Source organism: Myotis davidii, unplaced genomic scaffold (genome assembly GCF_000327345.1).
Source record: "Myotis davidii unplaced genomic scaffold, ASM32734v1 scaffold161, whole genome shotgun sequence".
Lineage (NCBI taxonomy): Eukaryota > Metazoa > Chordata > Mammalia > Chiroptera > Vespertilionidae > Myotis > Myotis davidii.
Genome location: NW_006291567.1, coordinates 1,150,029 through 1,166,413, shown reverse-complemented (window position 1 = coordinate 1,166,413; position 16,385 = coordinate 1,150,029). Strand labels below are relative to the sequence as shown.

The following is a 16,385-nucleotide window of genomic DNA, read 5'->3' as shown; positions in this document are numbered from 1 at the left end:
TCGATGAGAGAGAAACATCGATCAGCTGCCTCCCGCACACCTCCCACTGGGGATGTGCCCACAACCAAGGTACATGCCCTTGACCGGAAGTGAATCCAGGACCCTTCTGTCCACAGGCCGATGCTCTATCCACTGAGCCAAACCAGTTAGGGCTTAACCCTTGTTTTTATACTACCCTTTTGGTTTGAGTCCCACCCTGGACTGCCATCTCCCTCCTTCCATTGGACACATAGGAAGAAATATCTAGTATCCATGAAAAATAATGCTTAGGAAGAGTTTTAAGTGTAATAGGAAGAGTGCTGGGTATAATCTTAATTAAGTAATGCAGGACAAAAACTATATATAGGATGATTATCATTATAAAATGCATTATTAAAAACACTGGAAGGAAATATGTTAAATCCTTAAAGTGGGTGGTGGGGTTATGGGTGATATATATTTTACTTTTCACTTTCCATGAACAGGAAGGAATTATTTTATACTTACAAAGGTAGGCATTAAGAATGTGCTCTTTCTCTCCCTCCTAAGGATAACAAATGAAAAAGTCATGCAGTGCACAAATCTATTAAATTTGGTTTGAAAATAGATGGAATTGGCCTGAAAGTCACTAAAGCAGCCCATCTGTTTTAGCTGTACTGGCTGAGAACTGGTTGATTGCTTAATTTGGCATTGGTTTGGGACACTTGTGCTTTTATGCAACCACAGGAGAGAATTGAGCTGTTCCATATCTGGAAAACTGAAATGGTACCATCCTGATATAGGTGGCCCAAGGGGAAAAATTTTGTATGATGTGGCAAGTTAATATTTTCACAGAAAATTCTGTTCTGTTCTTCAAGTACCCTTAACAATAGCTTATTGAGACTAGACAGCCTCTCTCCCTGTCCAATTTCAAAAGAATTTTCAGTTCTTATTAATGATAAATGAGCCTTGAATCAAACACTGACCAATAAGCCAAATGTGATTGTGAGGATTTTTGTTAGATATTAATATAAGCAAGCACATACATTTGTATTTTAAATTCAGAATTTACTACTTGAATTTAACCAACTTCTCTTTTCACTAAGTTAACAGTAATTTATTTTTTAAAGATTTTTTATTGATTTTTTTTTTGAGAGAGAGAGAGAAGCATCAATGTGACATCAAGACATTAATCAGTTGCCTCCTGCATGCTCCCTATCAGGGATCAAGCCCACAACCCAGGCATGTGCCCTGACAGGGAATCAAACCAGCAAACCCTCTATTCACGGGACAACACCCAACCAACTGAGCCAGACCGGCCAGGGCAGCAGTAATTTATTTTTAATGTGGTTTATGCTCCCGTTTTTTCTTCAATCTAAGAACCATTAGCATTCATGTATTAAGTTTTGAATTGTTGCTTTACACAAAGTTAAAATAATGCATATTTTTGTTTAACTATTATGCTTATGCTTTTATGTACATTTCCTCCTCTGTGCCTAAATATTCACTGTACATCATAGGTACTTATTGAATATATAAGAACTAAAGGATTTTGGGCACTCTAATCAGCATCTCCAGTTTTATGGTACCACTAGTGGCCCTGTGCATGAAATTTGTGCACATTAAAAGGGAATTAATTAGACGAAATATTTTAATATTGCTATTTGCCCTTTCTTTATAATAGAAGTGTCAGAGATGAGAGAAAATTAGTAAAATGTATATAAAAATATCCCTCTTGTCAGAGTCTGGGGCACACCGTAGGACCAAGAGTCAAGTCCCAGCCCATCCGCACACACCTCGAAATCGCGTGAGACCCAGACCTGGCCAGCCCCACCCCTGTCAAGTCGAATGGCAGGGGGCACAGCCTCAGGTCCCCCGGTCCAGTGTTGAGTGGGGGGGCACAGCCTCAGGTCTCCCATCAAACCCCATTGGGCGGGGGGGTGCAGCCTCAGGTCCCTTGTCAAGCCCACAACCCAGGCATGTGCCCTGACAGGGAAGCAAACCCGCAAACCCTCTATACATGGGACAATACCCAACCAACTGAGTGAGACCAGCCAGGACAGCAGTAATTTATTTTTAATGTGTTCTATGCTCCTATTCCTGTGCAGGGGATTGTGGCCTCAGGTCCCCTGGTGCGGCCTCAGGTCCCCCAGCCCAGTGCCGGGGCAGGGGGCATGGCCTCAGGTCCCTCGATGCCAGGGCAGGGGGCACAGCCTCAGGTCCCCTGGCCCCTGCACAAAGGCATGAGGGTGTGAGGGCGTGATGACCATTTGCATATTAGCTCTTTATTATATAGGATTTACCCTCTCTGAATTTTTTTTATCTTTAAATTCTTTATTAGTTAAGGTATTACAAATGTGTTGGCAATTCCTTTTTAGTGATGCAAAATTTCCACTGGTCAGGTATGGAACCACTCGCACTTGTTATAATTGTGTTTAAAATAAAGTAGGTTATAGTAAAAAAAAAAAGTGTATCATAAGGCATCATGCTGATTAATATTGGAGTCCCAAGATGTATAGTCATTTTCCATTGCTGTTGTATGGGCACTTAGGCTGTTTCCAAATCTTAGCTATTGTAAATTGTGCTGCTATGAACATGGGGGTGCATATATCCTTTCTGATTGGTGTTTCTGGTTTCTTGGGATATATTCTCAGAAGTGGGATTACTACATCTAATCAGCGTTCCATTTTTAGTTTTTTGAGGAAGCTCCATACTGTTCTCCACAGTGGCTGCACCAGTCTGCATTCCCCCGAGCAGTGCATGAGGGTTCCTTTTTCTCCACATCCTCTCCAGCACTTGTTGTTTATTGATTTGTTGATGATAGCCATTCTGACAGGTGTGAGGTGAATTTCCGTTTATTTCCCCATCCCCAATCTATTTCATTTGCTGTTGTTTCATTAGCTGATTAAGAAAAGCAATTTTTAAAAACTGTCACAGACTCCTTAATTCAGCATATGAACACTTTAATGTCTCTACCATCCTAAAACAACACTATAAGAAAATAGTTCCAGGTTAAAATGGAGACCAGATATTGATAAGCTAGGGGAAAGTGCATTGCTCCTTGGGTCTCCAAACCTCAAAGTGTGGGAAAGAAGAGGAGCCCCAAAGCTCTGAGTGCCCTTAATAAGAGCCACCTTCTCCTCCAACACTCATAACCTACCATCAAACTCTGCCGAAGACTACTGGGGCTCATGCCCTCCTGCCCTCTTTGTGTTATGGGTGAATTGTCTCCAACATTCATATGGTAAAGTCCCAACCCTGGTACCTCAGAATGTGACCATATTTGAAGATAAGGTCTTTAATGAGGTGATTAAATTAAAATGATGCTATAAGGTGGGGCTCTATTTCAGAAGAATATAAGATGAGGAAGAGACACCAGATGTGGAACCCTGTGAAAAGGCAGCAAGATGGTGGCCATCTGCATACCAAGGAGAGAGAACTTAGGAGAAACCAACCCTGCCAGTATCTTGATCTTGTCTTCTAGCCTCCAGAACTGTGAGAAAATAAGTTCCTATTGTTTAAGCCATCTAGTCTGTGGTACTTTGTCATGGCAGCCCAAGCAGACTGATGTAGCCTCCATCTCTGTTTGTGTCTAAAGCCCAGCACCCCTCTTCACTCAAACACTCCAACCCATATGACTCCATACAACTCCTAATCCAGTATTTTCAAAGTGCACATTGGAACCCTAGGTTATGATGTCAATTTAATGAATTTCAACCAACATATGAAAAATTTAATAGAATAAAATAGGATATAATAAACAGGATGGCACAGAAGAGAATAGAATAAAATAGAAAATAGAAGAATGCACTACATGTGGTGAAGGTATTATTCCTCTTATGCAATCTTTATTTCCATTATATATGTATATTTGTGTATACTGGGTCATGCTATAAACTGTATTTTATACTGTGGGTTATGGTAAAAGTAAATGTGGAAGCAAATGACCTACTTTGGCCCCATATTCTGTCTCTTTCCAACTCCCAAAGTACTTTAATTCTAGTCCATCATCAGCAAAATCCCCCATGTATTAAACCTCCTCCCAATGTTCTGTTGATCTTGCTCAAACCAATTATTTAAAAACACAAGTCGCATTAACATAATATAACTATGTCATATTATAACATAATAAAACCTCATCTTGACTCACATTGGATTTATATAGAATAACTCTGTATTCATTTTCAAATGAGAGACCAAAATTTAAAACTAAATGTGAAAGGCTAAAAATGTCTTAGAAAAATTATGTCTAAAATTAAAGTACAAATTTCACAATCATAATTTTTCATTGAATTTCTTGTTTCCTAAGATGTCAGTAATTGTAAGATGGACCATTAATTTCACAATGGCTTCTAAGGCAAGAAAGAAACCCTATATAGTTGTGCTATCCAATATGGTAGTCACTAGCCACATGTGCTACTTAAATTTAAATTAATTAAAATTAAAACTGCAGTTTGTCTTACTAGCTACATGTCAACTGCTTGGTAACTACATGTTTCATGTTATAGAATATTTCAATCATCACACAAAGTTGTACTGGACATTACTGCTTTAGAGTTTTAATGAATGAGGGATGATAAAGAAGGTTTGAGGGCAGCTGTGGCTTGTGAAAGCAACAGAGAGAAAGTTGCTTAGGAGGAAATTGATTTTTAACAAGTAGTGTGTGTGGATTATACGTGGCTCTTCAAGAGAAGGAAGTAAAAATTGGAATCGCATAAAAATAGAACCCTACAACAATAGACATATCAATATAAAATAGCAATTACAATAATTTTTATTAAGAACTTGCTGTTGTCAAGGATCATGCTAAGTGCTTTGTAGATTATCTATGATTACAACTCTAGAAAGTAAGAATCAACCATTTTTTTACAGATGGGAAAACTGAGGGTCAAGGAGTAAGTAACTTGTTCAAGAGTGGACCAAGAAAGGGGTAGAACAAGGATTTGAAGCCAGTTTCCAAACCTCATTCTCCCTCTGTTACACCAGTCATTCCCAACTAGAGATAGGGGTGAGAAGCAGTGGTCAAGAGGAGCTTTAAGCATCACTTAGACTTAATGGAAAACCAGGAGTACTTCCTGCTCCCAGGAAACCCTTTCAAAAGTCCTCTTTTACCTCCGTCCATTCAGAGTCTACAATTCTCAGAGTGCAATAGGGCTGAGGCCAGAGTGGGATCATATAAAGGCTGTCCCAGACACATAGAATTAGAATCTCTAAGTGGGAATGTAAAGCCAAGGGATGTTAATTTACCAAAAACTTTCCAGGCGATTCTCATTTGCATGCTCTAGTGGAGGAAATTGTACCACACCATAAAAAGATTGGCAGCAAACTTGAAAGTCAATTAAATATTTAGTTAAATGAAAATAATTGTTGTAAACATGGCTACTAAATTGAGTGCAAAATCCAAAGCCAAAGAACATTTATATAATAAATATAGCATAATAGTTGTCTGAGTTTTATAACCCCAGATTACATTAGTGAAGACAGGAATTTGTGGGCAGTAAAAGCAAAACAACACAAACAAAAATAAAACCCACTTAATTATTAAATGGATGACTTAAACAATTACTCTTTTGCCCTTTATTTTGACAACTATAGGTTCAGGGCTACATTTACCAGTAATAAAGTTAAACATAATCACGACTAGAACTAAAAACCACCTTATAATTTACTACTGGAGAAAGGGAAAACAAAAAACAGTGCAAATGGCAAGGGCAAGAAAATAGCAAATAAGCCTAAAAGAGTATAAAAAAGATACCAGAGCCTGACCAGTGTGGCTCAGTGGTTGAGTATTGATCTATGAACCAGGAGGTCATGATTTTTTTTAAACAAAAAACATGGTATTTCATTTGCAATGCATGAGAAATGGTTAACATCTTTAGTTATAAACCAGCTCTTAAAATCCAGTGACACAATAAGAATGCAGGAAGCTGGAAAAATGAAATGAAAAAATACAAGTGATGATTAAGCAGTGAGCATATATGATTTTGCTGAGCAGTGATGGAGACACATTTTATAATTTTGTCTTTTGCTTATTAATTTGAAGGAGTTCTTTATATATTGTGGATACAAATCATTTGTTGGACATATGTCTTGTGAATATGTTCTCCCACTCTATGGCTTGCCTGATTCCTGTCTTAAAGATGATGTCTTTTGATGAACCAGAAATTCTTATTTTTCAAGAAGTAAGATTTATCAGTTTTTTGTGTGTGTGTGGTTAGTTAGTACCTTTTGTGTCCAACTGAAGTAACTTTTATCTACTCCTGTGTCATGAAGATATTTTTGTATGTGTATGTGGTAAAATATATGTAAGTGTACAGTTCAGTCGCATTAAGTACATTCACATACCACCATCTGTCAAACTGAAATCCTGCCCCAGCCAGTGTCGCTCAGTGGTTAGGGATCAATCCATGAACCAAGAGGTCACCAGTTCAATTCCCAATCAGGGCATATGCCTGGGTTGTGGGTTAGATCCCCAGTGTGGGGTGGAGCATGCAGGAGGCAGCCAATCAATGATTCTCTCTAATCATTGATGTTTCTACCTCTTTCTCCCTCTCCCTTCCTCTCTGAAATCAATAAAAATATATACTAGTATTTTTTAAAAGTTACCAGAAATAGGAGCAAATGTATCAGTGCTTATGATAATTGTAAATGTTTTACTAGTACACTGTAATAAAAAGCAGAGATGTTCACTTTGGGCTAAAAACAAACAAAATATTATGTGCTGCTTATAAAAGACAACATAAAACAAAATTACACTGAAAGGTTAAAATTAAAAGGGTGAATAAAGACATAACCAAAGATGAGCAAAAGAAAGTATCAGTGGCAATATTCTAAGCAGAGGATTCAAGACAAAAACACTATTCAAAAAGAATATTAATTAAATACTGGGAAGAAGGAGAACTTTACAAGTTTAAAACAATGAAAAACTCCTCAAAGATCTTTTCATAAGGAAAAGGTTTATGGACTTAACTATATAAAAATTTAAAATGTTTGAATACCTAAAAGCAACACAATTCATCGAAAATGAAAACAACAGAGAAATATTTTTAACAAATGTAACAGGTTAATATCTTTAACATATACAGATTTTGATCCCTAAGAAAAATATTAATACAAAGATAATTCTAAAAAAAGAAAATGGAATCAATCTAGATAAAAGAAATTAGGCTAGCAATAAGATAACTTCTCTCACATTCACCATTTTAAAATTCCCATCAAGAGCACTGGTGGGGGAAAAAAAGGGCATTGCTGGAAACACCAATTGATACCTTATTATCTGGAGATGATCCTGGCACTAGCTCTCCAGAGCTTTGAAAATGTTCATTCCTTTTGAGACAGTAACTCCACTTCTGGGAATCAAGCCTACAGTCAAAATCAGAATGTCCATACCAAGATTTATGAACAAAGATATTAAGGAAAATATTCTTTATGATAAAGAGAATTTTGAGAGAGCCAGAACATTAAATGTGAGTGGCAAATTTTAGAAAAGTATGTTATATGGATACTTTTGGTATAAGACTGAATATTTGTGATCATCAAAATTATATTTGAGAAGTTGTTATTAAAGAAATGATTTATGGTGTAATGTTAAGTAAAAAAAGAAAAGGTATGCCATATTCTATAAAGTGGCTACTAAGTTGCATAATGGTATTGTCCAAAAAAATTAATATTTGTTGCCTTTGAGTAATGGGATTATTAGGTGTTGGGTTTTTTTCTGCTTCAGAATACTTGTATGTACTTTCTCAGCTTTCTACATTGAGCACAGGTTATTTTTAAAATCAGAAAAAATATGAATAGTCTCTTTAATAAATGGTGCTGGGAAAATTGGACATTCATATGTAAAGAAATGACATTGTACCCTTATCTTATACCACTCACAAAAATTAACTTGAAATGGATCAGACTTAAATGTAAGACCTCAAACCATAAAACTAGGAGAAAACACAGGGGGAAACTCCTTGACATTAGTCTTGGCAATGATTTTTTTGGATATGGCACCAAAAGCACAAGCAACAAAATAAAAAATAAACAAGTGGGGCTACATCAAACTAAAAAGCTCTGCACAACAAAAGAATCAATAAAATGAAAAGTCAATCTATGGAATGAGAGAAAATATTTGCAAACCATATATCAGATAAAAGGTTAATACCCAAAATATATAAGGAACTTAAACAACTCAATAGCATAAAAACCAAATAACCTGATTTCAAAATGGGCAGAGGACCTAAGTGGACATTTTTCCAAAGAAGACATACAAATGGCTCTCAGGTACATGAAAAGGTGTTCCATATCCCTAACCATCAGAGAAATGCAAATCAAAACCACAAATCAAAACCTTACACCTGGTAGACTGGCTATTATAAAAAAGTCAAGAAATAACAGTGCTTGGCTAGTGCTTGGAGAAATGGGAACCTTAATGCACTATTGGTAGGAATGTAAATTGGTATGGCCACTTCAAAAACAATATGGGGATTCCTCAAAAAATTAATAGAACTGCCGTACCACCAGCAATCCCACTTCTGGGTATCTATCCAAAGGATATGATATATGTATCTCAAAGAGATATCTGCACCCTCATGTTAATTGTAGCAGTGTTCACAAAAGCAAGATATGGAAACAACCTAAGGGTCTATCAACAGATGAATGGATAAAGAAAGTGTTATATATATATGCCTAAGCAACCTAACGAACAACCACTGGTCGCTATGATGCACACTGACCACCAGGGGACAGACACTCAATGCAGGAACTGCCCCCCTGGTGGTCAGTGCGCTCCCACAGTGAGAATGCCACTCAGCTGACTGACCCATCTAGGCAGCCCACCAGCCTGGCAGCAGACATTCACTCCCTCAGGTCCAATCTCCAGAGAATAGGACATGCACCAACAGACCAGCACCTCCCGCATGATACTGACAGTGCCACCAGCCTCCTAGAAGTCGGCCTCAGCATCATGACCGCTTCCCCTCTCTAGATGCTCCATAAGGAAGAAATGATATAAAAGTAGCCGCCAAGTGGCTCCCGGACAACGGGTGTGAACATCAGCAGGACGCACTGTCAGAGGAGTCTTCTTTTTTAGAGCGCATCTTTCTTTTTCTTCCACGTTTACTTTTCTTCGTTTCTCCTCCATTTTCTCCTTCTACACCATCTGGACCAGCACAATTATCAGCATGCCTCGCCATGGTATTCTAACACAAGAAACAAACCCTCTTTCACATCACTGACCAAGTAAAGATGAGACTGGAAGTTCTCTTTATTTTTGAAACGTGAATGAATGAATGAATGAATGAAGAAATTGTGGAACATACATACCTATATATATTATTCAGCCATAAAAAGAAGAAATACTGCCAAATGTAACAACATGGATGGACCTTGAGGCCATTGCACTAAATGAAATGTCAGGCAGAGAAAAACAAATACCATGATCTCACTTATATGTGGAATCTTTAAAAAAGCTGAATTCATAGAAACAGAGAGTAGAATAGTAGTTGCCAGGGTCTGGGTAGTGGGAGAAACAGGGAGATATTGGTCACAGCATATAAACTTACAATTATAAGATGAATTAATTCTGTGGACCTAATGTACAGAATGATGACCACAGTTAATAATACTCTATTATATACTTGAAAGCTGCTAAGAGTAAATCTTTAATGTTCTCACCATACGTACACACAAAAATATAATCATGTGAGGTGAAGGATGTGTTCATTAACCTTATTGTGGTAATCATTTCACAGAATGATTGTGAAATGTGTGTGTGTATGAAATCATAATGTATACAAACTTACACAATGTTAAATGTCAATTACATCTCATAAAGTTGAGGGGAGAGAAAACCCCTAAAAGTGCAATAAATGTAGCTTTAGATTATAAAATAATAACAAAAGAAAAAAATATCTGAGTAGAAACAAATCCCTTTAACTCTGTGTAATCTTTAGTTATAGTCTTCTTTTTATTAAGCAGGATTCTTGGCTGTAGAAACTGCCCCTGGCAATCTTTAGCAAAAGTTAATTTGTTACAAAGATTTGACACAAAAAAACTGTCTTGGAAAAGCCTGGTTAGCAATGGGGTGCTGTGATAAATAATCTCTAACCAGTCTTCATATTTTTATATCACTCAGGCTTCAAAGACCTGGGAGGGGGTGTCCCATGGCCTAGTCTGGGTCACCTGCCTGCATGGAAATGAGGGAGATAGCCCATTAACTTCCTCTGGGGAAGGTACCACCTCTCTCCAAGACAAGACAGAGTGGGAGAAAAGTGAGTCCCCAAAACTATCAGAGTGCTGTTAGAAAGGGGGGTTAAATCCTATTCAACTGAATGTGAAGTCACTACTATATATCTCTTCTGTTGGTAATTTTGCTTCTTAAGTGTCTTCTCCATATTCCCTATTAATTTATTTCCCTGAAATGTGGTCCATCTCCCTTCTCTATTTCAACTTTCTCACTCAAGCCACCATCTGAACTGATTGGTAGATCCAATGTATGTTTCCCAGGTCTTATCTCTCTAGATATCTTAGTTTGGGTTCCACTAAAAGCTGAATCTGAGACAAGAATTTGAGTATAAGCAGTTTATTTGGGAGGTGACCTCAGGAAAGGATATGGCAGCCTGCCATATCCAAGGTCAGAGCAGACTCTGGAAGCAAGAGAAAGTCCAGAATAAAAAAAATACAGGTACTGGTGGTTGAAAATCTGGCCACATATCACTGATAATTGGTGAGGAAATATGAGTTTGACGAATAGAATTTGTTTTAATAGACATTTCTGTGTTGCTCATGACTCTTCAATAAAATTTTCCTTCCCTTGGATACTGGAACATACCACCCACTTTTTTGGAGGGGGGGGGCTTCCTCTCTGACCACTTCTTCACTTTCTTCATCATAAGGTCCTTATCTTTTCCTCTATACTTAGATATTGGTAATCAGCCATTTGTTGTTTTCTCATCCCACAAAATCTCCCCATCAACTTCAACACATCTTTGCCACAAAAGCCCATCTATGTAATGACTGATCCAGATTGATATTTCCAGCTCTGCTCTCTTTTGTGGAGTCTAGACCCACAGCTTAATGAATACCTCCACTTGGGTCTACCATGAGCACCTTAACCCTAAGGAGTCCAAAACTTACCTCTCCAAATCTTACTCTCCTCTGAACACCCTCTTTCAAAATGGCAGTGCCATCCATCCGGATTCCCAAGCCAAAGACCTGGGATCATCATTCCTTAGCTCTTTCTACTCCTCACTTCTGATGCTTACTTAATTGGTCACAAAGTCTTGACAATTCTAACTTCTAAAGTTCTCTTTTTTGCCCACTCTACTTTTAAGGCAGACTACCTTTATGCACCATGGTCAATATGGTTAATTACAGCAAGGTATAGAAGGGACTCCTAGCTTTCTCCCCATCTTCTGTTTGCTCCTTTGGGACTCATTCCAGTTCCTAAGCCTTTGTTGACTTAATTCCTGCTCCTTTGGCTTGGAAAGACCTCAGCTTCTCTGATTCATCTCAAAGTGTTTGCTGCAGCTTTAAAGTTGGACTTATCCACAGAATCTTTGCACTCTTGTTAGGATTCTGAATCAGTCAGGATCCAGTTTGGTTGTGAATTACTGAAATAAAAAATAACTGGGGCTTACATAGGCTAGAAGCGTATTCATTTCTTATGTTAAACTCTCCAAAGGAAATTGGTCTAAGGCTTGTGTGGTTCGCCATAGTGTCTCAATTTCTGACTTTGAGGAAACCCAAATTAAGACAAAGAGATAAAAATTTACTTAAGGCTTTTTATTCAAAATAAGAATTCTCATTAACATAGTTATTTAACAACTTGATTAAATTTCAAGTGAACAGAAATCTGTGGATAGCAGAAGCCCTAGGAAGATTTTCAATGAGTTACTTTTCCATGTGGAACCATCATATACATATACTGTTATGCTACAGCTTAGGCAGTGTTCTCAACCTTCCTAATGCCGCGGCCCTTTAATACAGTTCCTCATGTTGTGGTGACCCCCAATTTCATTGTTACAAATTGAATATAATTAAAGCATAGTGATTAATCACAAAAACAATATGTAATTATATCTGTGTTTTCTGATGGTCTTAGGCAACCCCTGTGAAAGGGTCAGTTGACCCCCAAAGGGGTCGCGACCCACAGGTTGAGAACCGCTGGCTTAGGGGAGGCTTGGTTCTGAGGGTAATCAGAGAATGTGACTTTTTCCTTCTGGAGTTCCCCGGTATATTCCTGCCCACAATTTCTCCCACCACCATCATCACCAGGTTCTAACTTCTAGGCATCTTTCTTAACCTCTTTTCCTTAGATCTACTTATTCTGGAGTCCAGCAACTAGCTTATTGGCTTGCTCAGGGTCTTATTCCACCTGCCTCTGCAAGGTCCAAAACTCATCCATTATCCAAGGGAGATGTCACTAAGCTGTCGGGGCTATAAGAGCTGATAGCTTAAACACTTGAGATTTCAAGAGATGACAATAGTTTACTGAGTTCACCCCATTCAGGGAATATTTGCATCTTAATGAGAACAATTTTCACCGCCTGGCTCTCAAAAATGGTGGTGATTATCTGAATAGCACCCTGGGGTACATAGATGAGACTATTCATGGCCATAGGCTATCAGTGCAGGAATTGTAGCCAATCCTAGAGCCCCACCCTCTGCCTTAGGCCCCACTGACAGCTCCAAGGGCTAAAGGGGGGCTTTATCTCAGCCACACCTGAAATCCATTCCAGCACTGGAAGGGAAACAACCTAACATCATTGATAGAGGAATGGAGCCAGACTATTGCTCAGGAGGGAAGGAAGGAAAGGAAGGAGGGTAAGAGGGAGGGAGGGAAGAGAAGGGAAAGAAAAGATTTTTTCTTATATAACCATAATGTTACTATCACAGTTAAAGCAAAATTAACAATTCATAAATATCATCTGTCACTCAGTCCATATTTAAATTTCAAAACAATTTGGAAAACAGAGGAGTACTTTTTAAATGGTGGAACTGTTTTACATCAGAGCAGACAGATTTGTAGGAATAAATTAGGGGAGCAGAGACCCTCTCAGAACATCCAGTTGACCCAAACTAAGATGGTGGAGTCTTAAGCTGAAAGAGCAAATTATCTCTTTATACTTCTTCAGTCCAATGAAAAGTAAAAGAGCTTTTCCCAGTTTTGCCCTGTGCTTCTGTTCACAGGATTTTGTAAAGTACTGGAAGGTTACTTCTACCCACTTCAAAGGGTACATATCAGTCACCCTCTGAAACAATGTGAATAAAAGACTCATTGTACATTCTAAAGGGGAACATTACAGTGTCCACTTGTCGTTCTTTATATCAAAGGCTCAGGAAAGACATGAGGATTTCTACATTTGTACATGAGCCAAGAATTGTCCATTAACTTTCTAAATGATCCAGTCACAGTCTACTGAATTTGGAAGAACTGCCAAGGATGAAACAGCTTTTCCTGCTCAACTGGAACTAAGGGAAAGTGGTTTGGGACAGAGAGTGACAAGTCAGAGAAAGATAAAAATCACATCTCCTACCAGCTTGCCTAAAAGAGAGCTTGCTTTAATTTTATCTGATTGATCTTCTTGCTTGAAAATGAGTGTTTTTTAGTTACAGCTAACAGTTTTTAGTTTTTATTATGTCCCAGTCTCTATTCTCAGGACTTGATATGTTTTAGCTCATTTCATCCGCATAACCCTATGGAGTAACTATAAATAGTATTCTCATTTTTATAAATGAGGAAACAGATGTGCAGAGAATTATGCAAACTTGCCCAAGATTGCATAGCCAGTAATAACTGGAAGATGTGTGATGGAGGAAGAAATTTTCCTCTACCCTTCTAGGTTCTTTTGGCTGGTCTAATAATTAAATCTACATGAGACAGATTAATAAGAGAAAATAACTAAATTTAATTACATGTGTATATATGGGAACCTCACATATAGGAAAGACTCAGGGACCCCCACATATATGAGAGGTTAGAGACAGAAAGGTAAAATGATGTATATATGACATCCTGGGCCAGGGAATAAGGTGAGGCAACTGGGGCTTCAAAGGAGAGAAGGGTCATTTGCAGGACTATAAGAAGAACAGATATTCAGTAATTAGAAGTTTTTTCTTGCCCTAAAAATTGGTCACGAAAGTTATTTCTGGGGATAACCCTTATTGTGGGCAAGGTCCCCAATTTAAATTTTTTAAGGGAGAGGTAAAAGTTCCTCTTGAACCTGCACAGTCTTGATTGCCTTTAGCTCAAAATAACCTACATGCCAAAGTGGCCCATCTTGGGGGAGGCCTGTTCTGAACCCCTTCAGGGACAAAGCTTGTACTCAGGGCATCTGGCTGCAGCCTGCACTCATAGCCACTAGATTATATCACCTTGAGGTGAAATGCTTCGATTTTTATGTACTTAGTCTCATCTGATATCATTGCTTTCATTACCTAGCTCTGTCTCCGCACTTTCACACTGCCTTCATTAATGATGCTTCCTCTCCTTTTTTTCCCAAATGAAGCTATGAGCTACCTGAAAGCAATGACTATTATGTCTTAAATGGCAGACATTCATTAAATGTATGCAACAGAACAAGGACTCAGGTTAGGAGAGTGAGGCTCTCACCCATAAATGTAAAATTTAAGACGGAAAAAAAAAAACCCTCAGCAATGAAGATGAATAATATTTTAATGCATTTTTTAAAAAAAATCAGGATCCATATTGGAGCCTGAGGCAAAAGGAAAAATACACAAGTGTGATCCTATCTTTAAAATGTTAATATCTTGGTCATTATGGATTGTTTGCATTAATTTTGATTTTTTAAAAATATTGCACTAAAATATTATTTTCCTTAATTATTGAGGTTTTTTGGGGCCCCCCCCCCCCCCCCCCCACCTTGCATTTTGCTCTTGACATGGGAGCCTCACTTGTCTCATCCTAGGTGAGGCCTGGGTATAGTTGAATAAATGGTTGAGTTCACATGCCATTTTACATTTTACAGATGAAAAAATAAGACCAAGGTGCAGAGAAGTGGAAAGCTTTATTCAAGGTCACCTTTATTCAAGGTCACCTTTATTCAAGGTGTTGATTATTTTGGAATTGAAACATAAACTTTGGAACTTCTGGTATCTCAAACTTAATATCTTAAAAATGGCTATCTTATGATCTGGCTTCAAACAATGAATGACAGAAATAAATGAAATTCACAGGTAGGACAAAAATGTGAGCCAATGGTTTTAGAGGCTGCTCTAACATATGATAATATTTAAAAATGAGACTTGATTGCCATAATTTATAATCATTGATTTATCCAGCAAATATTATTCAGTACCTACCATGGAATCATGGAATATTTTTCCTTCTATATTTTTTATTAGTATGCCTGCTGGGCCATAAGATGAGCCCCAAAACACAAGTAATTACTAATTTTATTAGATTAGCCTCTGGATAAAACAACATTAAATGAAATAACCATGTGTATGTGCATGAAATGACCAGAGCATAGTTGCTACTCAATAAATAATGGAAAAGACAAATATAGCAACACATATTAAATCAGCAAAACTTAAAGTTGTGAGAAACATTGTTTCTAGGAAATCCTTTGTGTTTGCCTGACCCATCTGAAGTTGGTTATCTCAGTTATTTCAAGCAGGTTGTTAATAAGGTCACAGTCATTGACCAACACTTAAAAAGCCCCTCAAAGAGCATATCCTGCTAACAATGACTCATTCATTAAACACTTACTGAGCACCTTCCATGTACCATATTGTGTATTAAATGCTGGAGATACAGAGATGTAGAGGCAGGGCTTGCTTTCAAGTTGGGTGGAAGTGGGGATAAGGTCAACAGGCAAGAGTTCAGAAGTCTGCCAGGAATGTTCATGGAAGGCTTCAAAGAGGGGCCAGGAGCATGTCAATTTAGAGTTGGGGTGTTTGAAAGGGCCCAATAGATAACTCCCTGCTTGAGATCTGTATTACTTATAAAATAAGACAAAGAAACTGGCAGTTAGAGACCATTACCTTTATCCCTGATACAGATGATACTGGGAATGTGGTTTATATCGTCCACCAAGCGGGCTTCCCAATGATGAACCCCAAAATTAAACTCACCCACCCAGCATCCTCAGACCAAGTCAGACCTTGACCATAGAGGACAAAGCCTGCCTCTGGAACATTGGGAGAGAATGGTGACTCTCTAGGAGCAGCATGAACCCAAAAAGGCAGGTTTGGACCATGTGTGTCCATGTATGTTTCTATGGTATAAATTGTGTAATGTTAATGTGTAAATGTGTAAAGTGAACTTTAAACCTTAGAGATGGTTAGTTAGCATTTGAAACACCTAATTAAGAATACACATTCCAGAGAGGTTTAAGCATTATAAATACTGTTATATAAATCTATATCCAGAGGATTTGTTAATAAATAACATTAGAAATAATTTTTCATTGGTGAAA

The 16,385-nt window shown here is 37.9% G+C and overlaps 1 long non-coding RNA gene across 1 annotated transcript in view; it reads left to right on the top strand.

Moving 5' to 3' along the window:
• The first annotated feature begins 6,054 nt into the window (after positions 1-6,054).
• Positions 6,055-16,385, top strand: part of LOC107183292 — a 14,631-nt gene continuing 4,300 nt past the window's right edge. The window contains exons 1-2 of the long non-coding RNA XR_001514074.1: positions 6,055-6,140; positions 15,838-15,843. This is a non-coding gene — a long non-coding RNA (uncharacterized LOC107183292). The remainder of the gene's footprint in view (positions 6,141-15,837; positions 15,844-16,385) is intronic.